Source organism: Pan troglodytes, chromosome 13, assembly GCF_028858775.2.
Source record: "Pan troglodytes isolate AG18354 chromosome 13, NHGRI_mPanTro3-v2.0_pri, whole genome shotgun sequence".
NCBI classification, from domain to species: Eukaryota; Metazoa; Chordata; class Mammalia; order Primates; family Hominidae; genus Pan; species Pan troglodytes.
Genome location: NC_072411.2, coordinates 113,524,266 through 113,543,750, shown reverse-complemented (window position 1 = coordinate 113,543,750; position 19,485 = coordinate 113,524,266). Strand labels below are relative to the sequence as shown.

Genomic DNA, 19,485 nt, shown 5'->3' with positions numbered 1-19,485 from the left:
GTTATAATTGTTGTCTTATTGGGGAAAACTATCCAGGCCGTTACTGAATACAAAGACAAATATCATCCAAAACTTGACCCCTCCTGGTCAGAAACAAGCCCTCTTGTTAACCCAGGGGACTGGGTATATTTAAAAACTTTACTTTCAAACAGAAAACTCCTTCAGGCTTTCTAGACTAGACTCCTTCAAATCCTCCCAACCTCTCCTACAGCTGTTAAATTATAGGGAATCTCCCCTGGGATCTATCTTTCTGCATAAAGTCTGCACCAACACCGGCCCACTCACACTTGTGAGCCCTTGGAAGATCTATGATTCTTGTTTCATAAACAACCAGGTAACACTAACCTTTTTTTTTTTCAGAAACTCTTTGCTGTCTTTATTATCTACTTTCCTTCACCTCCCTTTTCACTTACTTATGTGCTCCAGAAGAGCTTAATGGAAACCCTTGTCAAAACTATTCAATTTAGCAATATCCTTCAATTTTATAATATTATCCTCAATTCACTTACTCTTTATCCAACTATCATTACTTAAAACCCACATACAATTGTTCAACTTGCAGTAGATTTTTATTTGCAAGGCAATTTTTCCCAATACCATTCGTGTATGTTACTCTAATGATATAACCAATGTGGAAAATAATGATTGTGCCACTTATTTTATATTCTATTCATTGCTCATGCACCGCTCTAGTTTTAAACCTCTCCCACTGGGACATAAACATAACTTTTCCTCATGTATAAGGCCTCTCAAAAACTGTCAAAAGACCCCCTTCCCTTTTTCCCAGTATTTGAATCGAACCAATCACATTGTATTACCCACCCCTTCTAGGTTGTTATGGCTTTGCGGTACTGCTGATAACTATTTAAACCCTTTTCAAGCTTTGGCCCTATCCTACCTTGATAATTCTCTTCATTATGGTGAGTGTATTCTGGGTAAAATAGATCCTGCTCAAATCACTATCTTCAACATAGCTTCCAATCTAAAATCCCATTCTAAAAGAAAAAGGGCTCTAGGACTTACTGTGACTGGAGTTATGGGAACTGTTACAACTCTCAACTTTTGGGGAGGTTTTTACTTACCATGAAATCACACTATAGGAACTTACTGCCTCCTTAAAATAGCCTTAGCAAAAACTGGCTCAAGTCCATCAGTGCTAGGAAAGTCTTTAGGCTCACTAGCAGGAATGGTTTTAGATAATAGACAAGCTCTAGATTACCTCCTAGCTGAACAAGGAGGAGTCTGTGTTGTCATCAACAAAACCTGTTTCGCCTACATTCATGTGTCTGGAGAAGTGGAAACTAGTGTCCAAGACATTTTCAAACAAGCCAAATGGCTACACATACTTTCCCAAAGTAACCAAGACTGGACCCAAACTCTAACTGATTGGTTTCCAAGAATCACTTTGCTTCTTCCATTCCTTGGACATTTACTCCTAATCATTCTTCTTTTAATATATGGTCCCTGCCTTTTAAATGTGCTAATTAATTTATATCTTCCAGATAACAACAATTCCACCTGCAGATGACTATGCAATCCCAATACCAGCTGGCAACAGGAACTTCCACTTATACGGGGCCTGTTGATGGAATCTAGGCTTCCCACTTTGAACAAGTTTTTCATGACCCCTCATTCCCTTCATGACAGAGAACGAAAAAGGGGAAAACAAAACATATCCCCTCCACAGCCCCTTTCAGCAGGAAGCAGCCAGACAGACCCAATGCTCATCTTCACTATGCTGTTTTCCCTTTCTTGAGACCCTGGTAGGCAGCAGGTGGACATGAGCATAGGGGATTATAAAGGGTCAAAGGTTTGACCGAGATACTTGTCAGGGGAAAAATGAGCAGAGCAAAGTCCACCAGATGGCTATCAAGCAGACCATCCAGAGGCAAAACTCCTTATCTGAAGAATTTAGAAGTAATTTGACCTCCCTATTATCTAAAGTGGGCATCTGATTTCACATTTTGTTTCCAAAAATTTATAAGTAACTAGAATTTCTATACATCTCTGGAATGCATGCATGTCAAAATTCATTGTGCAGCTCTTGCTGACATTAAGACACCAAAATGTCTACAAATGTAATCATTTACCATGACCTATGTGGCTAATGTGATCCACATTACCCTTAAGCTCCTGCTTTAAGGTTCATAAATACCTCTAAGGAAAATCCACTGCAGCACACTCAGTCCTCTTGCATAAGTGCCCTGCTGCACTCTGCTAGAGCGTTCTTTTTATCTAATAAAACTTTCCTTTTCTAACTTATACCATTGTTGGTAAATTCTTCTTACTACCCATGAGCCAACCACTCTATGCTGACAGGACTCTGACACCTTGCCTGGAAATAGTTTTATATTCTTTTTACAGAAAAAAAAATCTTGTTCAATGTTTTTATTACATAACAGTAAACAAAAGCCTATTATAAGATTTTTTCCATTTTCATTTGTTTTCCTTTTCTTGAGAAACAGTGTATGACTTTGCATGCAGTATGTTCTCAGCAATTCTTGTTAATTAATTAAATTTACATATATGAGAGTACCAGCTTAGTAATCCTACTGTCTGGTTTGAATCTCAGCTAATCGCGGTGTGACTTCAGCCAAACCGTCTGAGTTAAATTTTTTTGACTGTTAAATGAGTTCATTCTACCTTTCTGGCGGTGATGACCTACCTACGAGAACGTGCTTCTTGCAAAAGATCTCTTTCATCCCTCTCCAGAAGAGGAGAAAAGGAAACACAAGAAGTAATACCTGGTGCAGAGCCCCAGTTCCTACTTCAGGGATGTGAAATGCCCAGGACGCTATAAAATCACCACGGTCTTTAGCTATGCACAAACAGTAGTTTTGTGTGTTGGCTGCTCCACTGTCCTCCACTTGCCTACAGGAGGAAAAGCAAGATTTACAGAAGGATGTGCCTTCAGGAGGAAGCAGCGCTAAAAGCACTCTGAATCAAGATGAGTGGGAAATCATCTCAATAAACACATTTTGGATTAAAAAAAATGAGCTCATTCTAACACACTTATAAGCTTGTGTAACTTTGATGGAGAAAACATAAGGCAGCTTGCACTCAATAAATATTGCTTTTTCTTGTCATCAATTGTAATTGCCAACATTTATTGTTAGCATGAGTCTATTAATTTGACATGTTGATCTCGCACCAATTTAACAAACACCCACTCCAACACCCGGATACCTCCCTCCTCCCCTCTGGTCCTTGACCTGTCGCTTTTACCCATTTTCAAGCATTTTTTGTTTATTCATTTGTTTGCATAGCAGTGAGAATAATCATTTCAAAATTTGAATTGGATTTATCACTCCCCCTACTTAATGCCCTTTAGTAATCTGACTTTATACTTAAGATGAATTCCAAACTTCTTTCCATGGCTATGTTATTTGACTCTGTGGAAGACCAGAATATACCACACCAAAATAAATTATACCTCTTTGGTATATCAATTTTGTTGAGCTGGAGGCACTTAAGAAGCAGATGCAGAAAAGCTGTCTGCCCTTCCTCTCTTGCCGAAAAGCAGGACATAGATTTACAAAGAAAAAAGATATCGCCCTACCTCTTCCTTCTACCAGGGATAACACAGGTTAACTACTGAAGACTACTTTAGACCCATTTTGGGCCTGGAGATAGCACCAGGAGAGTCTACAGTTAGCAAGCTTTACTAACTAGCCTTCATCTGCCATTTGTTTGACTTCTCACAAGTGGCCACCCCCAGAAAATCAGTCTTTTTCTTCTGACTTGCCACTTTTCCAAAAATGTACTGTTCTTTATTGAAGATGCTATGTAATTTAAAGCCATCTCTTTGAGAAATTACTCATAGTCTGGGTATCCCCCATGTACACATGAAGTATGCATGTTGATAAACTTCTATTTGCTTTTCTCTTGTTAATCAGTCTTTTGTTACAGGGACCATTCCCTGTAACTTCTGAGGGTTGATAAAATAATAATTTTTTTCTTCCTCTACCTTCCCAATTCATCTATACTGCTTTTTACCTAACTCCTATTCAAAGATAAAAACAATGGATAAAAGCAAAAAGAGTGAGCACAATGTGGAAAAATCTTCCTGTCCAGTAAGGAACGCATGTTAGAATAGAGTCTCAGCTCCAGGTAAGAAGGTTGGACAAGAGGAGAAGTGGGTCTTTTAAAGCCAAAAAATAAAAATTAAAAAAAAGTCAGGGGCAGGGGTATCTCTAGTTGATTTGAGGAGAGCAAAGTCTCTGGTGCTGCAGGTTACATCTAAGCTGGTTGGTTTAGGTGCGTGCTGGGATGGGCTGAGGTGGCTTATGCTGAGCATGTGAAGACCCCATCTAGGATGGCAGCATTCAGCTGCCTCTGCTAATGAGGGTGCTATGTCAGAATCAAAATGATGGTGCCCAAAATGATGGTCAGGTCTGCACAATGGCTCCCAGGCCAGGTGGCCAGGTCAGACTTTGTCGTAGCCACACTGGCCTTCTTTCAGTTAAACATACGTGCCTCAAGACTTCTGCACATGCTCTTCCCTCTGTTTGGATGTGGACCATTCTTTTGCTCTTCACGTAACTCTATTTCTTCAGATTTCACCTCAAATTTCAGCCCTGCAAAGAGGTCTTCCCTGACCACTATTTTTTTTTTTTTTTTGAGAGGTCTTGCTCTATCGCCAAGGCTGGAGTGCAGTAGCATGATCTTGGATCATTGCACTCTTGACCTCTGGGGCTCAAGCGATCCTCTCACTTCAGCCTCCCAAGTAGCTGGGACCACAAGGGATCTCACTATGTTGTCCAGGATGGTCTCGAACTCCTCGGCTCAAGCAGTCCTCCCACCTTAACCTCTCAAAGCACTGAGATTACAAGCCTGAGCCACTGCATCCGATCCCTGACTACTTCTTAATCCCCCAGTATCATTCTCTATCTCTGCATGTTTTTCTTCATCACAATTTGAAGACTTTGTAATTATTCTACTTATTTACTTTGCATGTATGTATATACATACATACATATGTATATATATACATACATACATATGTATATATGTACATACGTACGTATGTATGTATGTGTGTATACATACATACGTACGTATGTATGTATGTGTGTATACATACATACGTACGTATGTATGTATCTATCAGTTCTGTATCCTATTAGTCTGTAGGCTACATATACAGGCTTTAGTAAAAGATAAACAGAGTCATTTATTCATCTAATTTCCTTTAATCCAACAGGCAAAGAAAAAGTTATGATGCTTGAATTGCTGTCAAACAATCTAGTTATATTTAATTCTACATTGAGTTCATAAGTTTTAAAGATATCATCCACATTTTTCAGGGAGTATTAACAGCAGATCAACATGAATATTCCTTTAGGAAAAAAATGAAAGCTTCATTTTTGTATGCATAGTGTTAATATTCATATATTTGTATGCAGTGCCTTTGGAGCAAGCAAATGTCCTCTAACTGCAATTTCAGCCTGGTCAAGGTAACAGACCTTTTTCATTAAGTACTTCCAAATTTCAAATCTATCCATGAACGTGAAAAATCTGTGCTAATTAAAGCCTGTCATATAGGTCAATAGAGCAGGGAGGACCTGGGAGGTTCCCAGGACTTAAAGGAGAAGACTTCGCATTAAATATAACTAGGATTTTCTGCACCACAAGGCAAGATGTCGCTTCATTCTGGTTCTGTTACATGATTTATGGACAGCTGTTCAATTGTTCAACGGGATTTCCACCTTGTAAAATGTTGATCAATTTTTGTGGCTAGAAAAACGGAAACTACCCAATGTAGAGAACATTTGTAGAACAAATTTAGCAGGTAAAAATCCCCACTTCTTTTACATCATCCTTTCATGTGCTTTAAAGATTTCGAACTAAAATGTCTTCAGTGGTCTGGCAGAGTGATTTTATTTTTTATTAACTGGGAGGGTGGTGCGAAATAGCTTAGGGCTAGCTACAGGGGGCAGCCACTGTCATTTCAGGCAAATTCTTGCCATGCAAGAAAAAATGTAATTTTGTCAAATTTTCTAACTTTTCAAGAGGAGCCAGTTACCAATATTTTTCAAAAATTAACTATATATATTAAATACTTGTAACTAATTAAAAATAATTAAAAACATTATATGGATGACATACAGAAGTTTGTGGGCTAAATGATCTCTACCAGCTTGTGACTTCTGCAGTAAGTTTTGATTTTACCTTCTAGTGTTGCTGTTTATTAAAGATACAATGTGACTCACATATGTTGTTTATAATTGTTTAGTAGATACATTTTTTAAAGTTTAAAAAGGTGAAATCAATATAAGTAATGGATTTTAATCCAATATATCCAAAATATTATAATTTCAACATGTAATCAGTATAAAAATTGAGGACATATTTTACTTTTTTTGTTATACTACATCTTTGAAATTTGATGTGTATTTTACACTTACATCTCAATTTGGACACTGAGTTTTCATTGGAAATATTCGATCTATATTTACCTTTTATAAAATGTACAGTCGAAAAATAGATTTGTATGTCCAAGTTTTCCCAAACAGCCTTAAGAGTTTTCTAGTAACTGAATTGAGTACTAGTTTTAAAAACTAAATTAAATTAAGTAAAACTAAAAATTTAGTTTCTCAGCCACATTAGCCACATTTAAGGTGCTCAATAGCTAAATGGTGCTATTGACTACCATACTGAACAGTGCAACTCTAAGACTCTAATTGTGTGCTTCAGCATTTTCTAAATAAGGAGATAAATGTTAAATACTAACAGAGAGGAAAGATACTAATATCTCCATTTAAATACAAGAAACCAACTCTCTAGGGCCTAAGTCAATTCCCTTTTGGTATTCCAGACTGGAAATTAAACATTGATGAGCAATTCTGAATGAGATTCTCTTTTGCCTCTGGAAACACACAGCTTTGAAAGTCTGAACGATCCTATTTCAGTTTGTCTGAGATGTCACCAAATTTACCTTTGAATTATTCATATTCTAACTTCTTAAAAATTACCGAATGCCTGTTTACTGTTCAAACATATCCTGATAGATGCAATGTCTCAAAAATTGAGTACCACACCACCCAAATACCCAACTCGACTACAAGAGATAAGTTTTATATACATTTTGTGTGCATCCTCTCCTAGCTCACACACATAATTATTTATGTGTTTCAGCGAATACCTGTATCTATCTCAATAGGAAGGATTCAAAGTTGCCTTTAAAAGCTTACTGTGTTTTATGTTGGATGCCCTCGGAGTTCAGCAGAATTTTCTCTTAGGGAGAGAATGGCTTTGTTGATTAGGCAAAACCTTGTTGGAATGCTTTTTAATTGCAAAATGTTAGTATTCTACATATAGTCTAAAAGGAAAGGGTCATTACAAAAAAAGTTACATTGATTTGCCCAATGTAACAGATGAATATTAAAATTTTGAATCCTTTCCTGGAAACCTGTGGTTTGGGATCAGAAACTGATACAATAGTGAGGTACAAAAAGCAGTCTCTGAAGAGAGAAAGCCTGACCAGGCAACAGGACAGAAAAAACCTTTTGGGAGAGAAATTGATCTACAGGTAGGTCTAGGTTACCTACATGCGGTAGACATACCCTCGGGATTTAGAGCTGGAAAGTCTCATATTCAGTATTAATTTGTTGCCTGCTCTGTGCCATGCTATAACCTTCTTTAGATACTTGCAAGCAGCTGTCTTGGGAGTACACAATAGCTGTGTATAATTTTTTTTCTGAACAATGAAGAAAGAGACTATTTCTTGCCTTTGGCAACATGGATTATAGTAATGAGCCAACTCAGAATGTAAAACCAGAATAGGAATCAAGAAGCCTGTAGAAGGAGGGTAAAAAGAATCAACATCTTGATAACCCTTGGGGTATTGGGTAGAGAACTTGATTACCCACAGTACTTGGGATGGGGCTCCATAAGTTTATTTAAATTAAAAAATACCTTAGAGGACTGTGTAACAATAGAGTAGCAGATGTCTAGATGACATATTTATTTAAACATGTTTTGTTTGTAAATGTTTGAAGTATATGTGTCTTAAAAGCAGTTTCAAGTTGTACAAAATGCTTAGTCATATTCTCCCTATTTTATATTTAATGGCTAAATATTTCACTGCATTAATAAACTATACTTTAATCAGATTGTTAAATATTTAGGCTGTTTCCATTTTTTATTAAAATAAATCATATGTCATGACCATCCTTGTATAGAGTTTTTCTAAGGACAAATTTCTAGACATTTCTGAATTAAAATGGCTAAAAAATTTAATTTAAAAAGCAAATGTGAAAGGTTATGTCAATTTATATTCTGACTCACATCGCATGAGAAAACCCCTTTTTATGTTATGACCATTATCTACCTTTATAACATGACTAATCTGAGAGAGGAAAATTAATGCCTCATAATTTTAATTTTTATTTCTTTTATTACAGGGAATTTGAGTATTTTCATTTGAATATTTATTAGCCAAATGAATTTCTTCTTATCAAGATGGTATAATTAATCTCATTTTGATGCATCTCCTCTAAAACTATAGCAATGTCAGATAAAACACAAATATAGAAACACAGGAAATAATTGAGTTAAATACACATTTATCAAGATAAATATGATTGGAAAATTTTCCTTCACTCATTCTTATCTTGCACTAATCTTTCCAATATTGGTTTGTTAGGACCATTTACATGTTAAACTATAAACCTTTAATTTACTATGTATATTGCAAATTACGAATTTCAATGTAATCTTTGTCTTTTGATCTTTTTTTGATCATATACAAGTTTTCTTTTTCATGTTATTAAATATTTTTTAGTCATTTCCACTAGGGCTTCTTTTTTGTTTCATGCTTAGAAGTTCTTCAACATTATTTAAAAGTCCAATGTTCTTAATTACTGTACTTGTATAATAATTTCTCAATAACTTTTATATAAAGACTTAAGTCAGTGCTAATAATTAGGAATTGCAGAGTTTGTTGCCATTTGCAATTCCCCCCCACTCATAGAGTATTCTATATGAGATCTAACAATCAGTATGATTTTTTAAAAAACCACTGCCCTATTTTCTATATTAGCAAAATAAGTCAATATTCAAAAGTCAGACATTATTATGAAAATTTTCCAAAATTTTTGATGATAGTTCATAAAATCAGCATTTCTTTTGCTTTTTTGCAAAATTAATCATAGGCAGCAAGGATATTTAAAAAACGGAAGCACAGATGTCATCTTGGCTGAAATTAAGAGAAAAAATATGTGTAAATTGTGTCCTAGGAAGTAAAGATTGAGCAGGGATATAGGCAAAAGTAGAAAGAAGATAGCCATGATTGCCACCTTCAAAAAGAACCAGCAAAAGTGCAATTCTCCGAAGTGAACTATATATTCTGAGGTGAAAAATAGAAAATCCTACTTGTAGAAGCAGGACCTAGATGCGTTGAACTTCTCTATACCGATTGGGTTCTGAAAAGCAGGAATGTTGAGCAGAACAAAGAATTTTTAAAATGAACAAACAAAAACATGGGCAAAGTTTCAGGTAGTAACTGTGTCTATTTTGAAGGTTAGGGAAATAGAGAGGAAATTCTTTTTAGTTTGACAGCTCTCAGCCTTTTTCTATGACTAATGAGAAGTAAAGAATAAAATACCTCCTAAAAAATTTTTGTTAGCCAAGACACAACTCCAGGCTGTTCCTTACAATTGTCTGCAAATAGCTGGAAAATTTACTTTATTGAAAGATGGTTTATTATAGAGAAATTAACAGAAGATTAATACAAACATACTACAAAACATGATGAAAACAAGTGGAAAGCAAATGACAGCTGAAGAATACTCAAAAGGAAAATGTTGTCATAAAGCAGATGAAAACATTACATTTCCCCATGCGTTAAAAACGTAAGCAATCATATCTGTGCAACAAGATTATACAGCATATATACAAATCTTGGGAATAGATGGTGAGAAAACAGAATGAAATATAATAAGACGATGTCCCAAATTACAGGAGCCAAGTTGAAAAAGTTCTCAAAGATGAGATAACATAAGCATGAAATAATAACAGTTTATAATACTTTGAATAAAATAAGAACCAGAGTCTATACCGATAGTAAACACTACATCAATAAATATAAAGCTATTTGTTATAGTAAAATGTAAAATGCCTCACCCCTCTCAATGCATGTAAGTAAAACATAACTAACAATATATGTTACCTAAATAATAAGGTGTATCTAGTAGATGTTCCTTGGTTACCAAGGTGTCTCTAATAGATGTATGTCAAACTTTATGTTCTAAAAACAGAGGATACATCATCTTTTCATGGGCCCTGAAGTTGACCATATGTTAGCACCTCAAAACTTCCATACATTGTTCAAACGTAGAAATTTTATATTAACTGATGTCAACGCTGTGAAACTATACATTTTTAAAAATTCAGATAAGAAAAAAATGTAGCTCCAGGGGTGGGAAGCAGGAGACACTTGTAACTTGATTCAAAAGCAAAAAGTAAAAATGCTACACTATTATGATAATAAAGACACCTAAGGACATAGTCAATGTAATGCTCAGTGGGAAATTACTTATATTTAGAAATATTTTAATGCATTTATATTAACAAATGAGAATTAATATGAGAATTAAATGTCCAAATCAACAAGTTTGGAAAAGACTCAAAAAGCAATTAAAGAGAAGGATGAAATTAAAAATACAAAAAGATGCTCAGTCTCACTCATAGTTAAATACTGTGTGTCAGAACACTGTTATCCTGTTTGTAGTCAATCAAATTTACAAGAGTTGAAAAGCTGATAACCTTGTTGGCAAGGGTATGCAAAGACTGGCACTCTCTTGCTTGTGGGTGATAATATAAACGGGTATACACTTTTAGGAGTGTATTTTGACTAATGCCTAGCACATATAACTAACACATCCCTTTATATAGAGGAAATCCACCTCTAGGTATTTGTACTACAAGTACACTTGCATATGTGAGAAAGACTCACATGATGTTGTTGTTTGTTGAAGTATTGTTTGTGGTATAACTGTTTAGCAACAACCTAAAGGTATATCAATAAAGAACTCATTAAATAAAGTATATAGTATATCAATCCAAGCAATGGAATACTATGCAACCAAATGAATGAATAAGGAAGTTCTTTTTGTAGTAATATGTATTAATACGCAATTTTATGTACCATCGAGTATAAAAATAATACATAGAAAAGATTATAAAATAATCTACCATTTGCTTTAAAAAGCAAAAGAAAAACGTATGTATATTTTTATTTTATAGATGCATAGAATATTTCTAAAATTATTTCTTAAGAAATTGATTACAATAATTGTCTCCAGGAAAGGGATTTTAATAAGTATATTCTGTATATACTTTAATAATCATTTAATTTTATACTTAAATAGGATTAAGTTATTTTCAAAAGGAATGTAAAACAACAACAAAATAAAGAAGAAAATATATTGTTTCATTATATCTTATGTTCAAGCACTGGAGTCTTACCTCTAGCACATGGGAAATGCACTAAACGCAATGTAGTTAATTAAAATGCCCTCTATATGTTAAAAAGTGAGTAAACAAGCCCAGTGGGTCCATTTTCTTTTTAAAACTCCATTATTATAAATGGTAATTAATCCCTTAGAATAGGGTTTATCCCTGAAATGTCACCACCTGTTTGTTACTGTTTATACAGTATTTTAGTGATAAAAGAATATAATATGATACATTAGCTTGGCCCGTGGCTTATTTCTATTGCTGCTCTTCACAATTGGTAGACTTTGATATTTAAGGACAGATCTCTCAATAACTAGAATTTTTCATGAAAAACTGAAATTTCTAACTAAATTCTAAATGACCATGATTTAATTTAAATTAGAAATAGCATTCTCTCATCATCCTAGAATGGTTGAAACTAACGAGAATCAAGAATGAAGATTTCATTTTTAACTCATATGTGTGCATTTATCTGCATATTTATTTTAACATGTATGTAATACTATGGAAACATATTACTTTCTATGACAGGTAAAGCTGGACTCTATGCAAAGTCCCCACTTTCCAGAAACTTTATGTGAAGCCTCAATATGAGCTTTGATACAGGACAGAATAGAATCAATATTGAAAGTAAATATTGGAAATGTGAACATTGGACGTAAGAAGCCTAGGTAAGGGAGAATTCACTTACGCTTATTGCTGAGAATCTCTCTGACCACATTCTGGAAGCTTCTTAGAAGATGTAGGATTTGAGTTGAATGGAGATGGGAGAGTACAGGTTTCAAAACAAAAGAATATCTTTCTGTTTTAACTAATTTAATGGCTGTACCATTTATTAATATGCCTTCAATTAAGAATTTCGTTCTTGTAAGTAGTTTATATGAATCCAGTATTATAAATAATTGTTAAGAGGTAAGTAGACTGGAGTTCAAATAAGCTCAACCACTGATTAGCCGTGTAACTCTTGAGCAAATTTCTTGCTATTGGAAACCCAGTTTCCTCATCTATTAATTGTTTATAATAACACCTACTAATGAGGTTGTGAAGATTGAATGAGAAAAATTACATAAATGCTCAAAGTAATGCTAAAATGCTAGCTATTAATACACTGTGTTATAGAAATTATTAACATTTTGAATTAATTCATTCTAATTTATTTCAATCTTTAGATTTGTTCATGAGTGTTAGATTACTCACTAAGTCCGTGGTCACTTAGGTTCTTGATGGCATACCAATTAATATTAGATACATAAAACAGCTTTTTGTTTGCTTAGATGGTGAATTTTATTCTATGTTCTTAGGGAAATTCAGTTTTTCTATCTATTCCAAAGATAGGAAACCACTATTTGATTCTTCAACTTGAACTTTATTTGGAAGCTGTCATGTCTGAATATTAAAGTTCAGAAATGATACTCGTGTAGGGGAAACAGAATGTCAGAATGCTTCAGATGGGCCATAGGACTGTAATTCTAATTACTTAGGGTGTTAAATTCTGGTAAATAGCTGTCTTGACTGACTCAGGTTTTTATAAGCACTTTGGATCCAATTTCCCTAAGGTGGTGCTCCAAAGGAAGAAAAAGACCCTCCAAATATTAATATAAACATGTTTAATTATTGGTTGACAGTCAACCAGCAGCACTGTGCAAAGAAAAGTAAACTGGAAAAAAATAATAAAACCAGGAGTGAGTGAGATTAGGTGTATAGCAACCAGATATATCAGCGATGGTACTGCTTTTCCCCATTCATTCTCCTGAGAAGTAGAATTAACAAGTCCAAATATGGATTCCAAAAGTGTACAGTGAAATTAAGTGGCATCACATTAGTACTATTATCCAAAGCAATCCATGATGATAGGGATGGATAGCAATACAGTAATGTTTCTGAGTAGCGTATAGTACATCACTATAAAACTTGCCCAATTTTTCAACCCTGCGCAATTTTCAATGTAGCTTTGTAGTTCCTCCCATGAAAAGGTAGCATCTATCTCCCTATTTTTGGCCTGGGCTAGCTTTTTGACTTGTTTTGCTACAAAGAATGTGGTGCAAGTGATAGTGTGTCAGTACTGAGTCTAGCCCTCAAAAGGCCTTGAATTTTCTCTCTCTTGAACTTCTCCTTTCTCCATTAGAACAAGCCCAGGTCAACCTGCTGAAGAAGAATTTAGGTACAGTCACCCTAGAAACTAGACTGCAGTTGATTGCAGATGTGTGACCAGCTAAGAACTAAACATTTTCCTAGCTGAGCCCAGCCTAAATTGTTCAACTCCAGAATTGTGAAGTAAATAAAAGGGGTTGTATTAAGATACTATACCGATAAAATTGGCAAGAGTTATGATTAGGGAAAGAGTTTCTTAACAGTCCTCGATAATACATCTGGTTTGGACCTACATCTTAGCCAACACTGAGGAGTACAAAGTGGGATCTTGTTTCAATAGTAAAGAGAAAATTGGTAAAAGCTAGAAAATGTTCAGAACTCAATCTAGCAGACTAAGAGTAAAGGCCAGGGCTAGGTTTCAAGCTTAGCAGGGAACTGGAGTGAAATCAGTAACCTACACCTGAGATATGGTCACCCAAACTGGAAAAAATAATAATAATTCCCACTGAAATTCAGTGAAAAGTAGGGAGTTCAGAGCTCACAACAGTTGACAGTTTGATCAATTCTAGGTCCCTCCCACTGGCTGTCTTGAGGCTGACAGCAGGCTTACTAAGAACTGCACAAAGCTAAGCTTGCAGGTGGCAGTCTTCAGTCACTGAAGCTGATGGAGAAAGGTATTAATGAGCAGGGAGATAAGGAGAAAATGAGAAAGTTTAGTGCTATGCAGAGGTGGTAAGAAGAAACTTAGGTATCTTCTATCTGCCCCTGTCTTCTCATTATCACTTCCCTCCTTTATTCTCACCACATTGAATCTATTTTTCAATGTTTTTTTCTACTTATTTAAATTTTAAAAAATAATTTCAACATTTATTTTAGAACCACGGGTGCACGTGCAGAATTGTTGCATGGGTATATTGCACCCTGTTGAGGTTTGGGACACAAATGATCCCATCACCAATATAGTGAGTATAGTACCCAACAGTTAGTTTTTCAACCCTTTCCGCCCTCCCACCTTCCCCCTCCCTCATAGTCCCCAGTGTCTATTGTTGCGATCTTTACATCCATGAGTACCCAATGTTTAGCTCCCATTTGTACATGAGAATGTGTGGTTTTTAGTTTTCTGTTCCTGAGTTAATTCACTTGGGTAATATCCTCTAGCTGCACCCATGTTGCTGCAAAGGACAGGACTTTGCTGTTTTTTTATGGCTGCACATACTGAGTAAACGTTATCTTATAATGTTATTAAAAACGTATGATTATAAGGCAAGGTACTGTCATCAGGTAAGTCTATACATGGCTATTGTGTTATTATAACAGATAAAAAAGAGACATAAGTAATGGATAATACCAAAGAGTTAATACAAATATCTGACAACTTTGTCTTCGAGACTAAATACAGAATGGAATCTTTAGAATGTTCACAGAAACCAACAAGGAGGCCCAAGGATTTGGGTGAATAGCATCAAGTTAACAGATACTGGAGAGGATGCTCTGGATACATCCTCATCTAGGGTAATTATCTTACATTCTGTACAAGTTTTTAAAAAGATCAATAGCACCTGAAACAAATGAATACAAGGGTGTTCAGACTTTGAAAGGTCTGGCAATCCTGATTGTGGGAAAGAATTTGTGACTACGTATAATTTTTAATATAAAAAATAGGAGGCACAAAGTGAAATGGCATGGTCTTTGAATATGTAAAGGTCAGGAGTGTGACTATAGGTTTATTCTGTGTGTCTCCACGGCAAAAATACAGACAGGACAGAGAAGCAGTTATCAGACTGCAAAGGACACAAACTGAGGAAGGGAGAGAGCTTAAACTTTAAAACAAAAATGAAGTTTATTGGAAAATTATTTACTAAGTGAGATTATGTTGTATGACTTGAATTTTTATTGCATAAAACTTGAAAAGTCAAATGGCTTCTTGGAGTAGTCATCCAAAGCCAGGGGAAGCACAACTAACACAGTAGGTTTAAAGAGACAGGCAGAGAGAAAAATGAAGATGTTCCTTGACTACTGCATAAAGTATTTTTCCCATGTAGTGACTGTATAAGGTTTTATGTTTTATAAGATAATGTTTTATTTTCTTACATTTATTATCTTTTGAATTCAGTTAATCAAAGTGAATGGCAAACCAAGAGATATTGTTCATGTAGTGGACCCTAAACATCCCCCGGTTCTGGGTTCTGATCTACCAACAGATGCGGACAACATAAGTTCTAAACCAGTGAAACAGTTTTATCATTCAAATCACACACATTGTTAAAATCAGTTATCTTACCAAGACACCATAACTACTTGAAAAAAAATCATTAAAGCTAATTTGTACATCATTTTGACTAAAAGGCACACTATAATTTTCTGACATTTTTCTTTAAACTCATTGGGCATTACTTAGGATATATCTATTTGAATTGAAATATAATAGTTTATTATCACTAATAAGGTAAGGGCCCCAAATGCAAAAGAAACACAGATCCAGGTGAACTATTAAGGTCATTTGGTTACATTCTGGAAAATAAAGGAGGCTTGTATACCCTGTCGTGTGTCGATCTCCATTGAAAGACGCTAGGTACTGTTGAGGTTGAATTTTGACTGTGAAGAAATATAATCTGTATAGCAGGAAAGCATACCCAACTGGAATGCTGGCTCAAACAAAGAGAAAAAAGCAGCCCATTATCTAGTTTTAAAAATAATAATAACATTTCAAAAGGATTTCTTTTTTAGTTAGTTCTTAAGCACACTTGAGGTCACTTCTCTGGGCAGGGAAGTGACTGGTAGTATTAGCAACCCTTCTCTTTTTTTGTCAGGATGTTTTCATGAATATTTTTCATAGTTGATGGGTAATTTGATTCATTTTCTTTGAGGAGCATTATCTTCACCAGAGAACAAAAACAGCCTATATTGGGAAATTAATTTACTTTTCTGAAAGTCTGTGAAAAGTTGGAAAGAATTACCATGAGTCCACTGAGGAATAAAAAGCCCTCAATCTTGAATATAATATACCCATTGCTCTTTCAGGATTTACCTATTTACAACGTTGATCAAGGTTATAGAACTGTATGTTTTAGTTGCTTAGAATCTTCTTGGAATAAAAACAAGCTATATTTCTTTTATTCTACTTGAAGTTATTTATTCAGCCTCAGGAATCACTTCCTAAGACAGAAAAAATCTTATTTTCTCTATACTTTTAAAGTCTTTCTAAGGTGGAATACGTCTTTGGGGTGGAAGAGCATTATTTCATCTATAAGAGAGGAAAGAATAGAGAGACAATAACTATTAACATCACTGTTTTCACTCCTTGAGCAGCTAGTTCATCACGAAGATCCATGCTGTATTTAAAGTTTTCAAATTACTGCCAAGGAATTTGCAAATTATACATATTTTTCAGGGAAATCGTATATTTTCTTTTCTCTTAAAATTAGGAAAAATATTTTCAAAATTTCTTTTGTACCATCCACAACTATTATGTAATGTTTGGATAAAACTGATTTTTCTTTACAAAATCTAATGCTATTTTCTTTACAGATACCCTTTCTTTACAGATACCCACAGATACACACAGACACACACGCATGCATGCACACAAACACACACACACACGCATGCACGTGCGCACACACAAAGACTGTTTTCATTTGAATTACACACAGATAAATAGCAAATTAATTTCATTCAATCAGATGTCCAGAGTCTCACTTGGCTCACCGCTCCCCTAAAAATATAATTATTACTTTAAAAAAGATTTTCAAGATCTAGAAGATTCATTTCTTTCCTAAGTAAATCAAAGTTTCCTTCAGTTTTATATGAAGCACTACAATGCTGATATGGTCTGTAAAATACTTTATTTTTCTGATTATTGTTGTGATATTTAAAAATACTTTTGATTTGAGATCCCTGTGTCTCTCTTAACTTCATCTCTCCTTCTCTCTCTTCTTTATTTTTTGCTAAAAGCATGCATTACAGGTCTTACCTGGAAGAAAATGCAGGAGATACCCACTAATTGTCATCAGGCTAATTTGTGACTCAGAAATTGCTGGAATGCAAATATCAATCTGACTTCCTTCTTAAAATAAAAGTCTTTTAAAAATGTCTAAATTACATTGAGACTAAGGAGCAATTTCTCTTATTGAGCCATTGTACTTTTACAAAATGATCAGTGATGCATTACATTTGTGGAAGGAAAATCAGAGGATGTGAGAGAGTAGAACATAAAGTAATCATCTCAACAGTGAGGATCTTAAAAATGCCTAGTAAAGAATAATTCACAAGCAACATTTCCGTTATGGTAAACTAAATTTTCATTAACTCTGCTTAGCTATAAAATTTGGTAATTTTTCATGGATACCTTGGTTATCAGAATACGTCACAATTTCTCCTAGATTTTTTAGATAGATAGATATGCATGCATGCGTGTGTGTGTGTGTGTGTGTGTGTGTGTGTGTGTGTGTGTGTGTGTGTGTAGCCACAAAGATAAAGTTTGAATTCCCATTTTAAAATCTAAATGGGCAAACTATTTTTGAAAATGTTTGAAACTGAGGCACAGAAATTGGAGATAATCATACTTTATTGATTAATTGTTTTATTGATTCATTTTTACACCCCTTCCCTCCCTGTTCCCGTTTCTGTCCCTTCATCAACATCAACTCCATTGGTGTGTTAGGTATGCACATTTAAAAAATATGTGGTACTGTTTTGTAATATATATTGAGCTATAGGCTGTTTCTTTTCTTATTATATTCACTCAGCTTGTTTATATAAGATCTACCCATGGCTCTCTGTTTATGTATAGTCTGTCACTTCTAAAAGCTGCAAAGTTTTCCATAGTGTCATAGATTAGGCAAGAATATTGATTTTAAAAGATGGCTATATTCATTTATATTGCTGCTGTGATGAATAACCACCAACTTAGTGGCTTAACACATATTTATTCTTTTATGCTTCTGGAGTTCAGAATTCCAAAATGAGTTGGCAGGGCTGTGTTCCTCCTGGAGTCTCTAGGAGAACCCATTTGTTTGCCCTCTGTAGTTTCGAGAGGCCAGCTGTATTCCTTGGCTTTTGACTCCTTCCATCTTTAAATGTCTCTCTGCATTTAAAGATGCAGTGTAGCATCTTTAAATGTCTCTCTCTGATGCCAGTTTCTGTTATCACATCACCTTCTCTGACTCTGATGCTCCTTTCTCCCTCTTATAACAACATTTGTGATTATGTTGGGCCCACCTAGAAAATCCAGGATAACTGCCCCATTTTAAAATCCTTAATCAATCATAGCTGCAAAGTCCCTCTTGCCATGTAAGGTGACATATTCATAGATTCTGGGGATTAGGATGTGGCATCTATGGAAAGCAATTATACTGCCTACCATAATGCCAGAAAAAATGGAGATGGGTCCAGATTTGATCCTTGACTGTTACCATCTTCACTGTTACTCCTTAGGGCAGGTTGTGCTATTTCAAGATGGTACAGAGATTCTCCAGAGAGCAGTGCACCCCACTGACTGCAGACCTGTCATGAACCCCTTGGAAATCTTGTCAAGGCTTCAACATGTGTTCCAAAAGCATCCTTCTTGTTATCATTCCCTTACCAGTGATGCTGCACACCAGTATGTTATGGTTTTCTAACACAGAACCTTCTCAAATGCCATCATCTTGCTATTTTAGCAAGCTAACCATTTTTGTCTGGTCTTGCTACTACTGGCTTCTCCAAGACTTCATTTCCTTCCTGCTCACAGGTTACCCAGCTCCATTGCTTAAATGAGCCTGATCTTTCCTGAACAGAAGACTGGGTGGTATTGTCTGGTATATTCTTCTTTGGGTGTTGTTTTTTGAAATAAACAACTCCTTATAGTTAAGAACGTGAAGATTGAATTACCTTCTTAAGACGGTCAGGCACACTGCTACATCAGTGAGGGGGAAAAAAATCACACCAATTACT

General features: G+C 35.1%; 1 pseudogene; it reads left to right on the top strand.

Annotated features, from left to right (window-relative positions):
* Positions 1 to 1,186: 1,186 nt before the first annotated feature.
* LOC107973673 (small ribosomal subunit protein eS27-like) lies at positions 1,187 to 3,171 on the top strand (annotated as a pseudogene).
* Positions 3,172 to 19,485: the final 16,314 nt, after the last annotated feature.